This window comes from Callithrix jacchus, chromosome 8 (assembly GCF_049354715.1).
Source record: "Callithrix jacchus isolate 240 chromosome 8, calJac240_pri, whole genome shotgun sequence".
NCBI lineage: Eukaryota > Metazoa > Chordata > Mammalia > Primates > Cebidae > Callithrix > Callithrix jacchus.
In genome coordinates, this window is record NC_133509.1 from 37,418,417 (window position 1) to 37,443,735 (window position 25,319).

A 25,319-nucleotide genomic window follows, 5' to 3' on the forward strand; every position below is an offset into this window, starting at 1 on the left:
CTCCAGAGTACTGGTGGTAACCCAACAAACAGTCATTTAAATGTTCCCTCTCATTTCAATATTTGGTAATCCAGCCACACTGTTTAATGAAATACGTCACGTGAAAGGTCACCCCTGAGACCCCAGTGCCTGAGAGGGGAAAATTTCTTACCAAGCTGAAATGTTAGTTTCTAGGATCTAGTATGGCAAGTTTGTGCCCTTTCTATTCATGTAACATTTTAGAGATAGAAAATGAAGTGAAGAAGCTGCTTTCAGAAGGTATGGATGTTTGTCCCCTTGGTGACCTGAATGACAAATATGGGCAGGATGGCAAAGAGAAAGTGATAAGTCTGCTTGAATAGCAGCAGCTGTCCTTCTGGATGCATCGTCTGCATTGTACTAAAAACACATGGAAGCTGTTTTCCACAGAGGCAGAGTTCTGCTCTAAGTTTGGCCCCAGATCAGTTCATACTGGGTAATTATTGGAGAATGTTTTCTCCATGGCACTGTTATTAAGCCACTTTATTGCTAAAAAAAATATCCCATGGTGTGGTAGACAGAATAACGGACCCTAAAAGATGTCTGTGTTCTAATACCCAGGACCTGTGAATATGTTACCCTACATGCAAAAGGGCCCTTGTTGCTGTGATTAAAATAAAGGACCTTGAGTTGGGAAGATTAGGTCCTATTACCCAGGTGGACCCAATATAATCATGTTCTCAAAAGCAGAGAGCCTTTTCTAGACGTGGAGATAAAAAGAGAAAGAGAGTGCAAGGAGGGAGAGAAAATGTGATAATGAAAGAGGGGTTAGAGGTAAATTGGAAGAAGAAGACATTTTGAGCATAAGAAGCACTCTCATGCTTGACTCACTACTTACCGACTCAAACTCCAAATCTACCATGACTGTTCCTGCTACTATGTCTTTTCTCATGTGTTTCCTCCTTTGGTTCTTTCATCTAAATCTTAGCAATCTGTGGTCTACATCCCACTCCAGAACAAAGCCAGTTCCAACCCATACTGTTTCTTCTACTTTTGCACTTCATACCACTAACTTTACTATGTTCCACACACAGCACAGAGATTCACAAATTTACTGTTCTAAGGATTTCTTTATACTCTTAAAAATTATTGAGGACCTCAAAGATCTTTTGCTAATGTAACTTATAGCTATACCATGTAATGTAGTAGAAATTAAAAACAAAAATATTTCTAATAAGTTATTAATTTATTTTTAAAAAACCCCATTTCATGTTAACATAAAAATATGTTAAAAAATAAAGAGAGCTATATTTTCCAAAACAAGAAAAGCTAATGAGAAGTGTTGTGTGGTGTTATATTTTTGTAAATCTCTTTTATGTCTGGCTTAATAGAAGACAGCTGGAATTTCAGCCTACGTTTCATCTATTGTTATGTATTGTTTTGATTAGAGTATTTGAAGACAATCTGGCCTCATACACTTTGTAGTTGTAACAGGGAAATTATTTTAAAAGCTTTCCAGATAACTCTATATTTTTTATCAATAAGTGCTAGTTTATTAAAGGTTAATTGCAACGTGGAATCCAAAATATCAATTAATACTCTATTACTTTAAAATCCAGTCACTTCCCCTGCACTTTGAAGGAAATTTTTAACCCATACATGATTTTGGAGTATGCATGATTGTTCATTTGGGAAATATTGGTTTATTGAGTTATACAAATCTTTTAAATATTGACACAATTTATTAGGCCATATGAAAAAATGATCAGATTTTTAAAAATCAACACCAATATTATCAGATAAGTATTTACATATTGAAAGGGCATCAAGTCACAGTGTAGACATAGGATTTCAAAAGTTCTAATTTTCTCTTGACAGCTCAAATTTGATTGCCATCAACAAATACTGTCATATTTTTTAATGCGGCAGGCTTATTTTGTTGATTTTTTTAAAAGATACTATCAAAAACCAAGCCTGAACACCAAAACTGACTCAGTTTGTCAATCATTATCTCATGAAAAATGTGGCTAGTTCTACATGCAACTCAAATTGCAATGAGGAAAGGCATTGACATATGATGTCTTTGCTTTCGACTTTCAGCAGGACACAGATATTCACTAGGTGAGCATCAAAGTTCCAAAGGGACTGTCCAACATTCTTTGGATTAGAGCAATTACATCCACGTGCATGCACCAGCACCACAAGTGGATATTGCCTTATAGAGACCCTGCTTGGCATAAGACAGCAGGAAGTCAGAGCTGAAGACAAAAATCACACTGACCTTGAAACTTTTTCTCTCTCTCACCTCCTAAGTGATAAATATTAAGAAATGAAGGCAGCCAAAGGAGGAAGGTACTTTTATAGTGTATATGTTTTATAAAGATGATAGCATTATTGTGATTTAGGGAAGGGAAAGTGCACAGTAATAGCTACAATAGAGGATGTTTTGGGAATTAAATGATTTGATATATATTAAGAGCTTAGTATAATGTTTGGTTTGTTGAGGACACAATAAACATTATTATTATTATTACTGTCAGGAAGAAAGGAGAAAGAGGGAAGGAAGGAGGAAGTCGATTTGTAGTCAAATTAATCTGATTCTATGTGGCATTGGTCTATTTACAGTGTAGCAAGTTATGCATGGTGAATCTGGGATTTCAGGTGGTTTTCATCATGGCCACTGGAGATGGCCAAAAATCCATCATTTGATGTTAATTCTTTGTAGAATGATGTTTCTGATGAGGAGAGTGATTGTGGCACAGTCAGCAACATGAAAAGGGCTGAGTCTTCCTATTTGATTAATAAAGTCTCCATCTATTTGGTATATTTCCTTCAAAGAAGTACAGTGTATCTAACTGCTTTCTTGTGGACACTATCAACAAATCTATTGACCAATAGCGTCTTTAAAGGCAGGAGACAAATCACCACTACATCTCTGAAGTTAAACACCCCAAAAAAATCCTGATGAGTAGAGGGCATAGTTGAGCTTCACCATAGGAGAAGGACCTATTTGAAAGAAAATTCATGGTTAAAAGGATTTTTAACATTTTCTTCATCTAAGAAAGGATATATGTAGATTAAGAAATGTTTCATCTTCTTTTTATGATTATTGGATTATAAGAGTTGTCAGCAAAATGCTTGAAAAAATTGTCTTCCTGATTTTGTTTATGGTTTTACAAAAACTAATCATATTGACTAGGCTAACTTGACCATTGGTAGTCATTTTTTCCTATCTAGCAGTGGATACATGGGAGTGATTCATATGATCCTGCTTATATGACAGCAAAAGCAGAAAAACAGTACATGATACATGTGGTATAACTTGGCTAGAGAAATGTATAAATATGGATATAAAATTACAATGGGAGACAAAATTTCCAGTGAGTAAACAATTCTGCATAATATGTACAAGGCCAGGAATGCCATACCCTGCTACATAGATACATCAGAGGAAGCAGAAATAGACAAATGGACTTGGATGCTGGGTTAAGATCTCATTTCCAAAATGTAACTGATCTGAAAGAACATGGGCATTGGTACCAAATAAACCTGATTCTAAAACCTAGTACTGCTTCTTTGTCTTACTAAGTTTTAACAAATTAGGCACTTAAAATCTACTAAAGTGATAGTTTTTCTCATTTATAAAATAACAACAGTAACAATATTACCTACTATATGATTTTTGTGAAAACTGATATAATAACATATGGGACAAACCTAGTATGGTGCATAGTAGGATCAGTTCTCAATAAATAGCAGTTAGATATGGCCAATTAATTAAAAAACCGATGTCGGCAAGATAACTAAAGGAACCTAACACTTGTTCTCCTGCAACACACAAAGAACACAACAACAATAACTACATTTCAAGGAGAATATCTGAAGGTGGGCAATCAAGTACCACAGAGAAGGGGCAGAGAACCGGTGGAACGTAGAAACTCAGGATGGCCACATAAAAATGAAAATGAAATGCCCTGACTTTACCACCCTATCTCCCCAGTCAGGCACAGCTTGGAACAGGAGGGATTCTCTGCAGAGAAAAGGTAAGCAGGAGGGTCCCAGCAGCCCCTACTAAAACTATGGACACCTATAGTCTTTTTGTTGGAGAACCCCGAAGTCCTCCTAGTACCTGAGACCAGTCTAGGGAGCTGCCTGGAGTTCATGTAGCTGCATGACTCCACAGAAGGAGCACATGTTGTGCCCTTTCCCTTACCATGATCTAAGCTGCTATACAGTACAATCTTGAGAATAGTCACTACTAAAGTGTGTCCTTCTCTGTGGTCTATTAGCCACTGCATCTGCTCATCTCTGAAGTACGGCCATCACTATAGTGCACCAACACAAGGCAGTGTACCACTCCACAACAGAGCATCTATACATCCCTATACCCTGGGAAGAGACTGCCTAAGAAGCTCTCCATCTTCTCCACCCCAGTGGCTGCAGCAACCCAGCCTTGGCTACTTGGAACCTAGGCCCAATAAAACATCCATAACTCCAGTGCCTGAGCCCACACGGCAGTCTACCTCCCAAGGAACAGGCACCGATGGTGTACAAAACAACTCAGTACCCCCTCCCTCAGCAGGGAAGCCCCATCCAACCATGGTAGAGCAGCCCCTATGTACCTGCAGTGCATGGAGCAAGCAGCTCAGTTCCCCTGCCTGCAGCTGAGTGCTTGCACCCAACCCTAGCAAAACATCCCCTATGCACTTCTAACATGTGGACCAGTCTGGTACCCTGCCCCCAGTAAGGAGGATGCACCCAACCCAGCAGAGCAGTTACACAAACACCTGGAGCCTCAGCCACTGAAGTATTCATAGGCATTGCTGACATTGACTAAAGGTGAAGAAACGGCAGAGACTATACTACTGAACCCATCCAGAACCAAAACCTACATACCCAACTCCACTGACACCCTAGGACATATCTGCAAGCAAATATCTTTCTCCAGACTAACCACTCTGTGAAATTGGAAGAGGTTATTATTTTGCCAAATGCACAGATGTCAATGCAGGTACACAAGAAAGAGGAAAAAGCAATGATACAGGACACTATGAAAGAAACACAATATCTCTCCAGGAATTGACACCAAAGACAGAAATTTACAGATTGCCTAGAAAATGGTTCAAAATAATTTACCTTAAGAAACTCAGTGAGATACAAGAGAATATAAACAAAAAATTCAAAGAAATTAGAAAAACAATTTGTGATCTGAATGAAAAATTCAAGAGATAGATATCATTAAAAAAGAAATCTTGGGGCTGAAGACATCAAAGACAAATAAAAAATACAGTTGAGAGCTTCAAGAGCAGACTAAATGAAGCAGAAGAAAAAAAATCTGAACTTGAAGACATGTCTTTTGAAATAACCCAGCCAGAGGAGAAGAAGAAAAAAAAAAAAGAATGAAAAAGAGCAAGGAAGACCTACAAGGCCTATGAGATACCATTAATCCAAAAATATTTACATAATGGTAATTACACATGTAGAAGAGAAGAAATAGGGCACAGGAAGCTTATTTAACAAAATCGTAGCTGAAAATTTCCCAAGAATTGATAGAGATATGTGCACATCCAGATCCATGAAGCTCAAGAACCTCAACGAGATTTAGACCAAAGAGGTCCTCTCTAAGGAACATGGTAATCAGACTGTCAAAAGTCAAAGACAAAGAGGCTTTTATAACTCTAAGGTTTTTTTAAAAATCCCCAAGGTACCAACAAACAAACAAACAAACAAACAAACAAAAATAGAGTAGATAAAAGCAGCAAGAAAAAAGTGTCAAGTCACATATAAGAAAATTTCCATTAGACAGCAGATTTCTCAGCAGAAACTTTGCAAACCAGGAGGGAGTAGGTTCAGATATTCAAAGCACTGAAAGAAAAAAAAAAAGCTTTTAGCCAAGAATATTATACCCAATAAACCTATCCTTCAGATGTGAAGAAAAAATAAGGTATCTTCCAGACAAGCAAAACCTGAGGAACTTCAGCACTCGACAAGCCTTATAAGAAATGCTTCAGGGAGTCCCTCAATCAGAAGTGAAAGGACATTAATTATTACCATGAAATCATATAAAAGTATAATTCATTGGTAGAGGTAAACTCATAATAAAATTCAGAATACTTCATTATTGTAATGGTGGTGTATAGTTTTTCAAATCTTTAGTGTGAAGGCTAAAACTTAAAATGTTTGTATGTTCACTGCAGCAAGAATAACAAAGACATGGAATCAATCCATGCTTACCAATGATAGACTGGATAAAGGTAATGTGTTACACATACACTATGGAATACTATGCATCCATAAAAAGGAATGAGATCATGTCCTTTGTAGGGACATAGATGGAGCTGGCTGCTGTTATTCTCAGCAAACTAACACAGGAACAGAAAACCAAATACAATATGTTCTCACAAGTGGGAGTTGAACGATGAGAACACATGGATGCATGGTGTGGAACTATACACACTGGGGCCTCTGAAGGAATCTAGGGGGAATATCAGAAAAAAATAGCTAATGGATGCTGGGGTTTATACCGAGGTGATGAGTTGATGTGTGCAGCCTGATATGGTTTGGCTGTATCCTCACCAAATCTCATCTTGAATTGTAGCTCTCATAATTCCCACATGTTGTGGGAAGGACCCAGTGAGAGATAACTGAATCATGATTGTGGTTTCCCCCATACTGTACTTGTGGTAGTGAATAAGTCTCACTAGATCTGATAGTTTTATAAGAGGTTTCCCCTTTCTCTTGGCTCTTATTCTCTTACCTGCTGCCATGTAAGACGTGTCTTTTGCCTTCTGCCATGTCTGTGAGGCCTCCCAAGCAATGTGGGACTATGAGTCCATGAAATTTCTTTTTCTTTATAAATTACCCAGTCTCTGGTATGTCTTTATCAGAAGCATGAAAACAAACTAATACAACCACCACGACACATATTTACCTATGTAACAATCCTGCACATACCTCAGAATTCAAAAGCTGAAGGGAGGACAAAAGGAATCCCACTAGAGAACACCAGAATCAGTATTTTAACAGGCTCTTCTAATTTCAGAGTGCCCACTAATTATTGCCGGATATTTTCTCTTAGTTCCATCAGCCCTTCGGAAATAATTCTCTAGTAGAGCAAAGTATACAGTTTCAAAGTAATTATTTTGTTTTCTTAATGTCTCTTCCAAGAATTGTGAGTTCTTCAAGGGCAAGGCCAATGTTCAGTGTTGATTTAGTAAATTAAAGATGACTTATTACTGAAGCCCTCAAAATGATTCAGGGTTTAGGAACTGGATCTACAAATTAGCATTAACTGAAGTACAGATTGGGAATGAGTTGGGGATGGATTTATAAGTGGGCAGACAAGCTTCAGGGAGCCAGGAAAACAAGGGAAATAAGGCTGTCATTTGCAGGCTGTCTCCAAGTCAAATTGTGCAGTAATCAATCTTATCTTTGAATTTCTGCCTGTATTTCATTTCTGTGCTCCCCTCTTACTGTTCCCTTTTCTCAGGTGGGGCTGAGCTCTTTAAAAAGTAAAACATCATTAATGGGAACAAAAAAATTCAAAATGTTCCACAATAATCACAGCTGTAATAAGTTGTTAAGAACTATACCATATAAAAAGATATAAATAAAGGCAAAAAATTACAAATTTTAGTGGAGTGTAAAAGTCTAGAATATTTGTAAGCAACCAATGTAAAGCTAACAGCTTAAAATAGTCTTTTATAAGACTGTTTTATAAGTTTGTTTTGAAATCCCCAAGGTACCAAAAACAACAAAAATAGAGCAGATACACAAGTTAGAAAGGGAAGGGAATCAAAGCTTATGATTACAGAAAAACCACCAAGCTACAAAGGTAAACAAGAGAGGAAAAAACAGACAAATGATCTACAGAATAACCAGAAACAATTAACAGAATGGCAGGAGTAACTCCTTACCTATGAAAAATAACTTTGAATGTTTTTGATTAAGTTATCCAATTAGAAAATAAGATCCAACTATATGCTACAAACAAGACATTCACTCCATCTGTAAGGTCATACACAGACTGAAAATAAAGGATGGAAAATGATGTCCCATGTAAACGAAAATAAAAAGCAGAAGTAGCTATACCCATGTCAGATAAATATAGACATCAAGTAAAAAAACTGTAAAAAGAATCAAAGATGGTCATTATATAATGATAAAGGAGTCATTTCAGCAAGAGGATATAATAAATTATAAATGCATATGCACTCAATGTCAGAACATCTAAATATATAAATCAAATAATATTCTATCTAAAAGGAGAGATAGACTGCAATACAAGAATTGTAGGGGACTTAGCATTCCACTTTTAGCAATGGACAGATCACCCAGACAGAATGATAAAAGAAACATGAGATTTAAAATGCACTGTAGATCAAATGGATCTAACAGCTATTTGCAGAACATTACACCCAACAGCTGCAGAATACACATCCTTTCATCAGCACATGGAACTTTCTCCAGGATAGATCATGTTTAACTCAGAAAACAAGGCTCAACAAATTTTTTAAAACTGAAATTTTATCAAGTATTTTTTCTGACCACAATGAAATTAAACTAGAAAACAATAACAGGAGGAACTCTGGAAACTACGCAAAGACATAAAAATTAAACAACATGCTCCTGAACAACAAATGGGTCAGTAAAATAATTTTAAAATAAATTTTAAACATTCTTGAGATAAATGAAAATGGGAATGCAACATACCAAAATCGATGAGATACGGGAAAAGCAATTATAAAAGTGAAGTTTATAGCAATAAAAACTTACACTAAAACATTAGAAAGGTCCTAAATAAACAACCTAATATTGCACCTCAGGAAATTAGAAAACATGAACAGGCCAGGCACAATGGTTTATTCCTGTAATCCCAGTGCTGTGGGAGGCTAAGGAAAAAGGATCACCTGAATTCAGGAGTTTCAAACCAGCTTAGGCAAAAAGTGAGACCATGTCTAAACACACACACAGATTAGCTAGGCGTGGTGTTATGCCCCTATAGTCTTAGCTACTCGGGAGGCTAAAGTAGGAGGATCACTTGAACTCAGGGGTTTGTCAGGAGTTTGAGGCTGCAGTGAGCTATTAACACCACACTACACTCCAGCCTGTGTGACAGAGCAAAACTGTGTTTCAAAACCAAAAAAAAAAAAAAGGAGAAAGAAAAAAATAAAGATCAGAGTAGAAATAAACAAATATAGGCATAAAAATGCAAAGATCAGCCAGAAAAAGGGTTGGTTTTTTTTAAAAATATAAACAAAATTGACAAATATTTAAGCTATACTAAGCAACAAGAGACAAAATTTAAATACATAAAATCAAAGATAAAAAGAAGACATTACAACTGATACCCCAGAAATATTTAAAATGATAATAGACTATTATAAATAACTATAGGCCAACAAATCAAAAAACCTAGAAAAAAATGATTAAATTTCTGGACAAATACAATCTTACTAACTGAGTTATAAGAAATAGAAAATCTGTACAGACCAATACTGAGTAATGGGGTGAAATGAATAATAAAATGTCTCCCAAAAAAGAAAAGCCCAGGACCAGAAGGAGTCACTGATGAATTTTACCAAAGATTTAAGGAACTAGTAACAATTATTCTAATACTCCCCAAAAATTAAAGAGGGAACTCTTCTAAACTCATTCTGTAAGGCACTACAACAAAAGAATAGAAAACTAAAGGCTAATGGCTCTGATGAACATAGATGCAAAAATCAACAAAATACTAGCAAGCTGAATTTAACAGCTCATTTAAACAATTTTTTGGGATAGGAGATGTCAAGATAGCAGACTAGAAGCTGCTCATGTGTACTGCTCTCACGGAGAGAAAACAAAAGGACTAGAAGACATGGACTCTGTAGGCCAATCATTTGAGAAACCATATCAGGATCCATCAAGGCAACAGAAGGACAGAGAGAACAGAGAGAAGCAAAGCTGGCACTGGCCTGTTTGGGCTCAGCATGGAGCCAGGAGAACATCTCCAAAAACAAAAGGGTTAGTGAGTGATTGAGTAAGTGAGAGCTCATTTGAGGGATTCACACTCTCCACAGGAACCTGTGCACACTAGGAACAGGAAAATACCCCTGACCTCACGGCATGTCCTCACCACACTTCTAGATTGAGACAGCCATGCAGACATTTTCCAAAGGCAACTCTTGAATCTAAGAGGACCTCCACAAGCTTTGGGCCCTAGAGTAGACCAGCACAGATGCCATACCCCCAATAGAGGCCACAGTTACAGTGCCTGGGAGCAATAAGACTGCTCCACACCCCCTTACCAGTTGCTGCTCAGTACCAGCTTCTGGCCCAGCAGTCCCACTTCTGTGTGAATTCAGCTAGAAGGTACAGCTTCTTGTTCCAGGAAACACCTGGATAGCAGGGTGGGTTATCCCACCCTCACCCACTACTGGTAGCTAGGCAGGAAACACCTACTAGAGCTTCTGGCCCAGTGGTCCTGCTTCTGTGTCAACTCAGCCCAGAGGGTACAACCTCTTGTTGTCCTGGGAAGCATCCAGATGGAAAAGTGAGTGGCCCAACCCATACCCACCACTGGTAGCCAGGCAGGCAATGCCTGCTAGAGTTTCCAGCCAAGTAGTCTTGTTTCTGTGGGGACTCAGCTTATGGGTATAGCCTCCTGTTTTTCCAGTAAGCATCTAGATTTCAGAGCAGGCTACTTCACTCTCCCAACTCAGTTTTGGTAGTTAGGCAGGCAACTCCTACTTAAGCTTCCAGTCCAGCAGTCCCATTTCTGTCTGAACTCAGTCAACAGGAGCAGCCTACTGTTGTCCTGGGAAATACCCAGCAAGGCAGGTATTAGTCTGTTCTCACACTGCTATGAAGAAGTACCCAAGACTGAGTAATTTATCAAGGAAAGAAGTTTAATTGACACAGTTCTGCATTGCTGGGGAGGCCTCAGGAAATTTACAATCATGGCAGAAGGCAAAGGAGAAGTAGGTACCTTCTTTACAGGATGACAGGATGGAGTGAGTACAAGCAGGGGAAATGCCAGACACTTATAAAACCATCAGATCTCATGAGACTTATTCACTATGACAGGAATAGCATCAGGGAAACCACCCCCATGATCCAATCATCTCCACCTGATCCCACCCTAGACATGTGGGGATTATGGGGATTATAATTCAAGGTGAGATTTGGGTGGTGACACAGAGCCGAACCGTATCATTCTGCCTCTGCCTCTCTAACTCTCATATCTTTTCACATTTAAAATCAATCATGCCTTCCTAACAGTCCCCCAAAGTTTTACCTAATTTTAGCATTAATCAAAAGTCCACAGTCCAAAGTTTCATCTGACACAAGGCAAGTCCCTGCAGCCTATGAGACTGTAAAATCAAAAGCATGTTAGGTATTTCCTAGATAAAATGGGACTATAGGCATTGGGTAAATACACCTGTTCAAATAGGAGAAACTGGCTAAAACCAAGGCACTGCAGGCTCCATGCAAGTCCAAAACCCAATAGGGTAGTCATTAAACCTTTAAGTTTCAAAATGATTTCCTTTGACTCCATGTTTCAAATCCAGATCATGCGGATACAAGAGGTGTATCCCCATGGTCTTGGATAGCTCTGACCCTGTGGCTTTGCAGGGTACAGCTGTCCTCCTGACTGCTTTCATGGGCTGGTGTTGAGTGTCTGTGGCTTTTTCAGGACCACAGTGCAAGCTGTTGGTGGATCTACCATTCTGGGGTCTGGAGGATGGTGGCCCTCTTCTCACAGCTCTACTGGGCAGTCCCCCAGAGGAGACTTGGTATGGGGGCTCGACCCCACATTTCTCTTCCACACTGCCCTAGCAGAGGTTCTCCATGATGGCTCTGCCTCTGCAGAAATCTTTTGCCTGGACAAGCAGACACTTCCACACATTCTCTGAAATCTAGTAGAGGTTCCCAAGTCTCAATTATTGGCTTCTGTGTACTGTTGGCCCAATACCATGTGTAAGCTGCCAAGGCTTGAGGCTTGCACCCTTTGAAGCAACAGCATGAGCTGTACCTTGGCCCATTTTAGCCATTGCTGGAGGGGCTGGGACACAGGGCCCCAAGTCCCTAGGCTGCACACAGTAGGGAAGCACTGAGCCAGACCCAGGAAACCATTTTTTCCCTCTTAGGCCTCAGGGCCTGTGATGGTTGGGGCTGCCACAAGGGCTCTGACATGGCCTGGAGACATTTTTCCTATTGTCTTGGTGATTAACTTTTGGCTCCTCATTACTTATGCAAATTTCTGCAGCTGACTTGAATTTCTACCCCCAAAATGCAATTTTCTTTTCTACTGTACATCAGGCTGCAAATTTTACAAACTTTCATGCTCTGTCAGCTCTTGAATGCTTTATTGCTTAGAAATTTCTTCTGCCAAGGCCGGGCGCTGTGGCTCACGCCTGTAATCCCAGCACTTTGGGAGGCCGAGGCAGGTGGATCACGAGGTCAAGAGATCGAGACCATCCTGGTCAACATGGTGAAACCCCGTCTCTACTAAAAATACAAAAATATTAGCTGGGCATGGTGGTGCGTGCCTGTAATCCCAGCTACTCGGGAGGCTGAGGCAGGAGAATTGCCTGAACCCAGGAGGCAGAGGTTGCGGTGAGCTGAGATCACGCCATTGCACTCCAGCCTGGGTAACAAGAGAAAACTCCGTCTCAAAAAAAAAAAAAAAAAAAAAAAGAAATTTCTTCTGCTAGATATCTTGAATCAATTCTCTCAAGCTCTCAAGTTTAAAGTTCCACAAATCTCTAGGATAGAAGCAAAATGTCATCAGTCTCTTTAATAAAGTACAGCAAGAGTCACCTTTGCTCCAGTTCCCAATAAGTTTCTTATGCCTATCTAAAACTGCCTAAGCCTGGACTTCATTGTTTATATCACTATCAGCATTTTGGTCAAAACTATTCAGTAAGTCTCTAGGAATTTCCAAATTTCCCAGATCTTCCTGTCTTTTTCTGAGCCCTCCAAACTGTTCCAACCTCTGCCTGTTACCCAGTTCCAAAGTCACTTCCACACTTTCAGGTATCTTTATATCAGCACCCTACTACCTTGGTACCAATTTACTGTATTAGTACATATGCACCCTGCTAGAAAAAAAAATTCAAGACTAGGTAATTTGTAAAGGAAAGAGGTTTAATTTACTCACATTTCCACATTGTGGGGAGGCCTCAGGAAACTTATAATCATGGTGGAAGGCAAGGGAGAAGTGGGTGCCTTCTTTACAGAGTGGCAAGACAGAGTAAGTGCAAGCAGGGGAAATGCCAGACACTTATAAAACCATCAGATCTCATGAGACCCACTCACTATCATGAGAACAGCATGGGAGAAACCACCTCCATGATCCAATTACCTCTACCTGGTTCCACCTTGACACGTGGGGATTATGGGGATTACAATTCCAGGTGAGATTTGGGTGGGGGCACAGAGCCAGACCTTATCACTTGCTCACCCTCATTGCTGGTCACCAGGCAAGAAAATGGCAGTTAGAGCTTCTAGCCCAGTGTTCCTGCTTCTATGTGAACTCAGCCAGTGGGCACAGCCTCCCGTTATTCTGAGAAACACCCAGATGGCAGAGTGGCTAACTCCACCCACCACCCAACTGTCACAAGCAGGTAAACCATTCTTGCTAGAACTTCCAGAACAGCAGTCTTCCTTCTGCCTAAATTTGCTGAGGGGCATAGCCTCTTGTTGCCCAGGAAACACCTGGAAGACAGGATGGGAAACTTCACCAACCTCTGCTTCTCAAATGCAGACAGGCCACACTGGCTAGAGCTTCCACCCAGCAGTCCTGCTCCTGCCTGAAGTCTGCAATCAAGTGCAACCACATGTTCCTATGGAAAGCACATAGACAGCAGATTAGGACAGACCCGGCAAGGATATGTCCTGTCTGCCATATTCAGTACCTGTTTGAGGGAGCCCCATGGACCAGAAACCTATGCATAAAAGTGATGTGGGCACAGAAACAGAAATAGGAGGCGACTCTTTCAAGACCCAGGAGCAGACTAGAATTGAAGCCAGTGGACTCAACCCACATTACACCACAATCAAACCCCAAAGGATATCAAAGAAGATAAAAGCAAAAACAGTCATCTAAAAAACAGCAACTTCAAAGATTGAAGGAACATCAGCTAACACAGATGAGACAGAACCAGCACAAGTATTCTGGCAACTCAAAAAGCTAGAGTGACTTTTTACCTCCAAACAACTGCCCTAGCTCCCTATTAAAGCTTCTTAATGAGGCTAAAATGGCATAAATGTCAGAAATAAAATACAGATTACGGATAGGAATGAAGATCATTGACATGCAAAAGAAAGTTTAAACTCAATCCAAGGAATCTAAATAATATAATAAAATGATACAGGAGATAAAAGACAAGTGGCAAGATGAATTACGAAGCAAGACCCAACTGTGTGCTATCCACAAGAGAACCATCTCACATGCAATGACATGTGTAAGCTCAAAGTAAAATAATGGAGAAAAATGTATCAAGCAAATGGAAAACAGAAGAAAGCAGGGGTTCCTAATCTGATTTCAGACAAAGCAGACTTTAAACCAACAACAATCAAAAAAGATAATAAAGAGCATTATATAATGGTAATAGGTTGAATTCAATGAGACCTAACAGTTCAAAATGTATCTGTACCCTCTGCAGGAGCACCCAGATTCATAAAGCAAGTTCTAGAGACCTTTGAAGAGACTTAGATAACCACAAAATAATAATGGGAGACTACAACAACCCCACTGACAGTATTAAACAGATCACTGCAGCAGAAAACTAACAAAGATGTTCAGGACATGTATTTGACATTGGACCAAATGGGCCTAATAGATATCTACAGAAATCTCCACCCCAAACTAACAATGTACATTCTTCTCATCTGCACATGCCACATACTCTAAAATTGACCACACAGTCATTCATAAAAGAATCATCAACACATTTGAATAAACCAAATTATACAAAACGCATTCTCAGACCACAGCAAAATAAAAATAGATATCAATACTAAGAAAATTACTCAAAACCATACTATTGAATGGAAATTAAACAACCTGCTCCTGAATGACTTTTGGGTAAATAATAAAATAAAGGCAGAAATTGAGAATTTATTTGAATCTGATGGTAACAAAGATACAACATATCAGAATCTCTGGGACACAGCTAAAGCAGTTTTGGATGGAAGTTTGTAGCGCTAAATGCCCACATCCAAAGTTAGAAAGATCTCAAATTAACAACCTAACATCACACCTAGAGGAAGTACAGAAACAAGAGCAAACCAACCCCAAAGCTAGCAGAAGAGAAGAAATAACCAAAATCAGAGCTAAACTGGAGGAAACTGAGACATGAAAAAACAAACAAAAGATCAGCGAATATACGGGTTGGTTCTTTGAAGGAATATAATAAGATTGATAGACCACTAGCTACACTAATAAGGAAAAAAGAGAGAGAAGATACAAATAAACAAGTATAAATGAAAAATGAGGACATTACCATAGATCTCACAGAAATTAAAAAAAAAAAAACCTCAGAGACTGCTATGAACACCTCCATGCACAAAAACTAGAAAAGCCAGAAAAAAATAGATACATTCTTGGAAACATACAACCTCTCAAGATAGAAGCAGGAAGAAATCAAATCTCTAAATGACCAATAATGAATTCCAAAACTGAATCAGTAATAAAAACCCTAGTAACCAGAAAAAGACCAGGACTAGACAGATTCACAGCCAAATTCTACCAGACGTATATGAAGAATAGCTGATACCATTCTCACTGAAACTATTCCAAAAAATGGAGAAGGAGGGACTCCTCCCTAACACATTCCATGAGGCCAACATCATCCTAATACCGAAATGTGGCAAAACACAATGAAAAAAAAAAACTACAGGACAATATCCTTGATAAATATGGATCCCAAAATCCTCGACCAAATAGTAGAAAACCAAATCGAGCAGCACATCAAAATGCTAATCCACCGTGATCAGTAGGTTTTAACCCTGGAATGTAAGGTTGGTTCAACATATGCAAATCAACAAATGTGAATCACCACATGAACAGAACTAAAAACAAAAACCACGTGATCATCTTAATAGATGCAGAAAAAGCATTCGATAAAATTCAACATCTGTTCATATTAAAAGCCTTCACCAAATTAAGCATCAAAGAAACAAACCTAAAACTAGTAAGAGAGAGCTGTGACAAACACAGCCAATATCATAGTGCATAAGCAAAAGCTGAAAACATTCCCACTAAGAATTGGGAATGAATGCTCACCTCCACCACTCTTAGTCAACATAGTAGTAGAAGTTTTAGCCAGAGCAATTAATTAAGAGAAATAAATAAAAAACATTCAAATATAGAGAAAGGAAGGCAAATGATGTCTGTTTGCAGACAATATGATTTATACTTAGAAAACCCCATAGTCTTCACTCCAGGGCTCCTAGTGCTAATAAACAACTTCAGTAAATTTTCAGATAAAAAAATCATAGTACAAAAATCAGTAGCATTTCTATAACCAATAAGTTTCAAGCTGAGTGTCAAACCAAAAATGCAACCTCATTGGCAATAGCCACACACACACACACACACACACACACACACAAACACACACATGACCCTAACAACAAATTTAACTGGGGAGATGAAAGATCTCTACAAAGAAAACTACAAATACTACTGAGAGAAATCACAGATGACACAACAAATGGAGGAACATTTCCTGCCTATGAATTTGAAGAATTAATATTAAGATTGCCATACCTCCCAAAGCAATCTACAGGTTCAGTGCTATTTCAATCAAACTACCAACTTCATTTATCACAGAAATGGAAAAAAAAAACTATTCTAAAATTCATATGGAACAACAAGGAGCATGAAGAGCTAAAGCGATAGTAAGAAAATGAACAAAGCTAGAGGTATCACATAACCTGACTTCAAACCACTGTAAGCTTCCAGTAACCCAAACAGTATGACACTGGTACAAAAACTGACATAAAAATCAATGAAACAGAATAGAGAACCAGAGGTAAAGCCAGATACCCATAGCCACAGGATCTTTAATAAAGTTGACACAGATGAGCAATGGGTAAAGAATGGTGCTGAGATACGCAGAAGAATGAAACTGGACTATTATCTTTTTCTGTATACATAAATTAGCTCAAGATGGATTAAAGATTTAAATGTAAGACCTTAAACTCTAAGAATCCTGGAAGAAAAACTAGGAAACACCACTCTGGACATCGGTCTTGGAAAATAATTTATGACTACGTTTATAAAAGCAATTACGACAAAAACCAAAATTGACAAGTGGGACCTAATTAAACTAAAGAGCTTCTGTACAGCAAAGGAAGCTATCAAGAGAGTAAGCAGACAACCTACAAAATGGTAAAAAAATATTTTTTAATTGTGCATCTGACAAAAGTCTAATATCCAGAATCCATAAGGAACTTAAACAATTGAACAAGTAAAATACAAATAACAACATTAAAAAGTGCACAGAAGACATTAACAGACATTTCTCAAATGAATACAGAGAACCAGCCAACATGAAAAAACACTCAGCATCAGTAATTATAAGAGAAATGCAAATCAAAACCACAATGAGATAGCATCACATATCAGTTAGAATGGCTATTATAAAAAAAAGTCAAAAAAACAACAGATTACTGTGAGGTTTCAAAGAAAAGGGGATGCTTATACACAGTTCGTGAGAATGTAAATTAGCTTGGCCACTGTGTAAAGCAATTTGAAGATGTCTCAAACAACTTAAAACTGCTACCATTTGACCTAGCAATCCCTTTACTGGGTATATGTCCAGTATAAATAAATTGTCCTGCCAAAAAGACATATGCATTTCTATGTTTATCACAGCACTATTCACAATAGTAAAAGATATGGAATCAACCTAGGTGCCCATCACTGGTAGACTGAATAAAGAAAATGTAGTAAATATATACCATGAAGCCATGTAAAATGAAATCACTGCCTTTGCAGCAACATGGATGCAGCTGGACCTTAACCAAGACCATCAAGGAGATAACTCAACAAATCTGCAATAACCACAACATTACTGGGCTTGGGTGCCCTCTAATGCAAATATGGCTTAGATCACCACTCCTAAGTTCATTCAAATATAAGAAACCCTTCCCAAGATGGACAGATACAAATAAGCCCAGACTGCAAAGACAATTAATGCCTAAATTGTCAATGCCTAGACCAACAAACATCCACAAGCGTGAAGAGTATCTAGGAAAACATGACATTATCAAACAGACTAAATAAGGCACTAGTGACCAATCCTGGAGAAACTCAGACATGCGAACTTTCAGAAAAAGAATTCAAAATAGCTATTTGAGGAGATGTGAAGAAGTACAAGATAACAAAGAGAAGAAATTCAGAATTATATCAGATAAATTTAACATAAAGATTGAAATATATACAAAGAATCAAGCAGAAATTCTAGAGTTGAAAAATACAATTGACATACTGAAGAATCCAGTAGAGTCTCTTAATAGCAGAATTTACGAAGCAGGAAAAAGAATTACTGAGACTAAAGACAGGCTGTTTGAAAGTACATAGTCAGGGAAGACAAAAGAAAAAACATTGAAAAGAATGAAGCATGCTCACATGATCTAGAAAATGATATCAAAAAGGCAAATCTAGGAACTACTGGCTTTAAGAAGGAGGTAGAGAAAGATATAGGGGTAGAAAGTTTATTGAAAAAGATAACAGATAACTTCTCAAACCTAGAGAAAAATATCAATATCTCAAAGTTATATAATATTAATCAGCTTTAACCAAAAAAAAGACTACCTTCCAGGCATTTAATAATTAACTCCCAGCAGTCAAGTTTTAAAAAAGGATCCTAAAAGCAGCAGGAGAAAAGAAACAAATAACATACAATGGTGCTTCAATATGTCTGACAGTAGACTTTTCAGTGGAAACTAAGTTCAAGAGACAGTGATATGACATATGTAAAGTTCTCAAGAAAAAAAACACTTATTCTTTAATAATATATAAGGTGAAAATATCCTTCAAACATGAAGGAGAAATAAAAACTTTCACAGATAAGCAAAAAAATGACAAATCTCAACACCAGACCTATCTTATAAAAAATGCTAAAAAGACTTCTTCACTCAGAAAGAAAAGGATGCAAATGAGCAAGAAGAAATCATCTAAAGGCACAAAACTCACTTGTAATAGTAAGTACATAGAAAAACAGAGAATATTAACTGTAATGATGGTGTGTAAACTACTTTTATTTAAGTAGAAAGACTAAATGATGAACCAATGAAAAATAACTACAACAACTTTTTAAGACATACAGAGAATAGGAAGATAAATAAAAATAACAAAAGTTAAAAAGTGAAGGGACAAACTTAGTTTTTAATCAGTTTTCCTTTTGCTTATTTGTCTGTTTATGCAAGGAGTGTTAAGTTGTTATCAGCTTAAAATAATGGGCTATAAGATAGTATTTGCAAGTATCACGATAAACTCAAATAAAAAATTATACAACAGATATACCACAAATAAAAAAAACAAGAAATTAAATCAAATGACTAGAGAAAATCACCTTAACTAAAAAAAAAGACAGGAAGGAAGGAAAGAATGATGAGAAGACCACAAAACAACTGGAAAACAAATTTTGAAATGGCAGGAGTAAGTCCTTATCAATAATAACATTGAATGTAAATGGGCTAAACTTTCAAATAAAAAGACATAGAGTGGCTCAATGAATGAAAAAATAAGACCTAGTGATTTGTTGCCTCTAAGAGTTACATTTTACCTATAAAGATGCACATAGACTGAAAGTAAATGGATAGGAAAAGATATTCCATGCCAATGGAAAGCAAAAAAAGAGCAGGAGTAGCTATATTCATATCAGACAAAATAGATTTCAAGACAAAAACTGTAAGAAGAGACAAAGTAGATTACTGTATAATGATAAACGAGTCAGTTCAGCATGAGACTGTAACAATGGTAAAAATGTGTCTACCCAGCACTGGAGCACTCAGATATTATTATATTTTATTTATATTACTATATTTTTATTATCATTAAAATATTATTTATTTTATAGATATTATATACTATACTCAGATTTTTTAAATTATAAATAAAGCAAATATTATTAGAGCTAAAGAAGGAGATAGACTCCCATACAATAATAGCTAGAGATGTCAACACCCCACTTTCAGTACTGAACTTATGTTCCAAAAAGAAAATTTACAAAAAAAAATCAGAATAAATCTGCACTATAGAACAAATGGACATAATAGACATTTGCAGAACATGTCATCCAAAGCTGCAGAGTATACATTCTTTTCCTCAGCACAGGGATCATTCTCAAGAATAGAACATATGTTAAGTCATAAAACAAGTCTTAAAACAGTCAAAAATTGAAATATCAAGCATTTTCTCTTACCACAGTAGAATAAAATTAAAATTATTAACAAGGGAAATTTTGAAAACTATACACACATCTGGAAATTAAACAATATGCTCCTAAATGACCAGTGGGTCAATGAAGAAATTTAGAAGGAAACTGAAAAATGTCTTGAAACAAATGATAATAGACACGCAACATACCAAAACCTATGGGATACTGTAAAAGCAAAACTAAGAGGAAAGTTTATAGTGATATACATCAAAAAGAAAAAAATTCAAATAAACAACCTAATGGTGCATTTTAAGGATTAGAAAAGCAAGAGCAAACTAAACCCCAAGTTAGTAGAAGAAAAGAAATAATATCAATGAGAGCAGAAATAAATGAAATTGAAATGAAGAAAACAATACAGAAGATTAATGAAACAAAAAGTGTTTTTTTGAAAATGTAAACAAAATTTAAAAAAACCTTTAGCCAGACTAAGAAAAAAAAGAGAAGAAACAAATAAATAAAATCAGAGATGAAAAAGAAAATATTACAACTGATACCACAGAAATACAAAGGATCATTAGTGCTTCTGTGAGCAACTATAAGACAAAAATTGGAGAATATAGAAGAAATTGATAAATTCCTAGACATATACATCCTACCAATATTGAACCATGAAGAAATCCAAATCCTGAACAGTTCAATAACAAGTAACAATAATAAAGCTATAATAAATAGTCTTCGAGCAAAGACAAGCCTGGAACTCGATGACTTCACAGCTGACTTCTACCAAACATTGAAAGAACGAATGTCAATCCTTCTCAAGCTCTTCCAAAATATAGATGCAGAGGGATTACTTCCAAACTCATTCTATGAGTCCAAAAGCAGATAAAGACACAACAAAACAAGAAAATTGCAGGCTAATAACCCTGATGAACATTGATGTAAAAATACTCAACAAAATACCAGCAAACCAATTACGCAAGCATAATTCAACTTATGTAAATCAGTCACTGCATACATCATATCAACAGAATGAAGGACAGAAACCATAGGACTATTTCAATTGATGCTGAAAAATAATTTGATATAATTTAACATCTCTTCATTAAAAAAAACTCAAAAATCTGAGTAAAGAAGGAACATATCTCATTATAATAAAAGCCATATATGACAGACCCATAGGTAATATACTGAATGAGGAAAAACTGAATGCCTTTTCTCTAAAATTGGGACTATGACAAGGATGCCCAATTTTACAACTGTTATTCAATGGAGTACTGGAAGTCCTAGCTAGGGCAATTAGACAAGAGAAAAAAATAAAGGGCATCTAAATTGGAAGGAAAGAAGTCAAATTATCCTTGTTTGCAGATGATATGATTTTATATTTGGGAAGACCTAAAGCGCACACACAGACACACAAAAAAAACTATTGGAACTGATAAACATGTTCAGTAAAGCTGCAGGATACAAAATCACATACTAAAATTAGTAGCATTTATCTAAACCAACAGCAAACAATCTTAAAAAGAAATCAAGAAAGGAATCTCCTTTACCAAGATACAAGTAAAATTAAATACCTAGGAATTAACCAAAGAAGTGAAAGAGCTCTACAATGAAAACTATGAAACACTGATTGAAGAAATTGAAGAGGACAAAAGTATGTAACAGATTCTGTGCATGGATTGAAAAAATCAATATTGTTAAAATGTCCACTCTACCCAAAGCAATCTACAGATGTAATGAAATTCATATCAAAATGTCAATAACATTTTTTACAGAAATAGAAAAAATAAAATTTATATGAAACCACAAAAGATCCAGAATAGCAAAGCTATCCTAAGCAAAAAGAACATAATTGAAGGAATCATATTACCCGATTTCTGATTATACCACAGTTCTATAGTAACCAAAACAGCATGGCACTGGCATAAAAACAGACACTGAGACCATTGGAACAGAATAGAGAATGCAGACATAAGTCTAGACATCTACAGTGAACTAATTTTTGGCAAAGGTGACGAGAGCATACATTGAAAAAAGGACAGTCTTCAACAAATGATGCAGGGAAAAATGGATAGCCACATGGAGAAGAATGAAACTAGACTCCTATCTCTCACCACATACAAAAATCAAATGAAAATGGATTAAAGATTTAAATCTAAGACCTCAAATCATGAAACTATGACAAAAAAACTGGGAAAACTTTCCAGGATATTGTATTGGGCAAAGATATCTTGACTAATACCTCATAAGCACAGGCAACCAAAGCAAACATGGACAAATGGGATCACCTCAAGCTAAAAAGCTTCTTACCAGCAAAGGAAACTATCAAGAAAGCAAAGCAACAACCCACAGAATGAGAGAAAATATTTGCAAACCACCCATCTGACAAAAGATTAATAACTAGAATATATAGAAAGCTCAAACAACTCTATTAAAAAATCTAATAATCCATTTTTTTTAAGAGAGTGTCTTGCTTTTGTTGCCCAGCCCAAAGTAGAGTGATGCGACCTCTACTCACTGCAACCTCCACCTCCCGGGTTCAAGCAATTCTCCTGCCTCAGCCTCCCAAATAGCTGGTATTACAAGTGTGAGCCATCCTGCCCAGTCTGGTCGTTATTATTTTATATATTAAATTGTTTTTGTTTCAAACCGTATCCATAAAATTTACTTCACCTGAAACAAACAAATCAAGTTATAGGATTGGATGAGGGTCTCTAGGAAATAATTGTAAACAGGTGACAGAAGTTCTGCTGACTGAGTCTTGGGCATTTCAATGATTAGAAATTGAGAAGGCACAAATAATTCAGCAAAAAAGGCTAGTAAAGAATAGCCACAGGGGCAAGCAAAAATAAATCTAAAGTAAAGTCCCAGCAGTTGAACAGAGGCAGTGGCTCAAGAAGACAGAAATGATCAAACGTTGCAAATGCCGCACATATGTCAAATGAGGCCTGATAATTGTTTTGGCAGATTGGTTAGTGTCATTGGGTTTGGTCATTTGAATAGGCATCTTTATCCCTCTTTGACATACAATCAAATTGAGGTTCAAATGGATTAAGTAACTTGCCCAAGTAGAGACAATTAGAAAGTGGAGTTGAGACTGAAACACAGATCTGCTGTCTCCAAAGCCCATATTCTTTTTCTCCTTTGGTTACAAGGCACAAGCTGTGCCATCCACAAAGCACCCAGGTAACAGGACAATTAGGAAATGAATTCTAGCCTTTGCTCTGCTTGTCAAACCAAGTATCCTGATGCAGGGAGGATTCAAACTTGGGTAAAGGCTGCCTTTTCCCACAAAGGCAGGGGAGAACTTGAGTGGTAGGAGAGAGAGTGGTAAGAAATTGGACAAGTTAAAATAAAACATAAAATTTAACTTAATAAAGTAAATCTGAGCATTGGCTGTGTATTAGATCACCTGTGGATATTTAAATATATGCATGTCTGGACACCACTCCAGATCTATTAAATCAAACTCTCCAAGAGTGATCACATGTGTGATTAGAAACCAGGAGACTCAATTCTCAGTCTCAAACAAGAAAGAGATTAATTGTGTCATGACTAGTCTAGTGGGAATGCACTATCGTGTCATAATCTCCTAGAACACTGAAAGCAACCCTGATACCTGGTCCACCACGAAGATTCTGCTATAGCGGTAAAAAGTGAGACCTAGGAATTATAAAACATTTCTGATGCCCAGCCAGGTTCAGGGGTCTTAAGACATAAAGCACCAAGCTGTGGTCAGTCCTAGAACTTTGAAGCCTCCAGATGACTTTTCTTAGAAGAACTCACCATAAGTTGAAAGCAAAATGAATGCAAATAGAGATTGAGAGATAAGGAGGAACAGTGTGTAGGGTACTGCATGGGATGAGAATACCAGATTTAAGTCAACATTCTCCAACTCATCTCACCTTAAAGTCTAGCTGAAGACTTCAGGTTTTATGGGCTATCTATGTCTGGACACAATCAAGTGAAACTGCAAAGCAGAAAGAAGATGACTCCAGAGGACAGTGGAAGGAATATGGAATCCTTGGCTTCTTGAGTCTGGCTTGCATCTAATTCAGGTTGGCAGGCACCACAGGTCATTAGCACGAGTTGAATTTCCTGTGGTCATGGTGAGCTCAGCCCTGGACTCTCTCCAGTTCCTGGGAGACCAGTATCTCAACCAGCACTGAGTATCCTGGAAGACTTAGCTGAAAGGGCAAGTAAAGAGAGAACAGGACTGAACTTCTTCCTGTTCCTGATTTAAAAGGCAGACATCTCTGGAAGCGCCTAAGATCAAAGATACCTCAACCAGGGTCTCTGCTTTGCCTTTCACTTTCCAAGACTATGCAGCTGTTTTTTTTTCTTTTTTCTATTATGTTACAAAAAAAAAGAAAGGATTTATCATGGCCAATAATAGAAATATACTCTGTTTTCAGGTTTCCAAGGAACACATCATATTCTGTTCATTCGAATCAATATTGGGTCTCTTCTGCTCCTTACATAGTGACCAAGGAAAAAAAAGTTGGGTGCATAACCTCTTTGTGCTGGCATAACTGAGACTTCAAACTCACACAAACCAGTGAGATCCTAAACTATGAAGTTGGAGTGTAGTCAGGGCAGCTAGGAAAGCAAGAAGGATAAGGCTTTCCTTTGGGATACCATCCCAGCAGTGGCATCATTCCAGCTGAGTATGCCACAGCCAATGGCCAGGGAACCATTAAGCAGCCTTAGCAGACAGAATTCTCTCCCAGTGCTATCTGGAACAAACTAGGAGCAGTAGCACAGCTGTCTCTGCACTTTCCATGTTGCTATAGAGAACCAGTTCTGGCTTTTCTAAATGTGAATGGAACTCATCTTGCGTTTGGAAGGTGAGAGTCGGTGCCGCAAAGAGATAGGGAGTAAGCATTCTCTTCAGTGTGACTAGGTCTTAAAGAAAGCTGCCCTCACCAACAATAAACATGCAAATGCTAGAACTTCTTCCAAGGATACTACCTACAGCTCAGT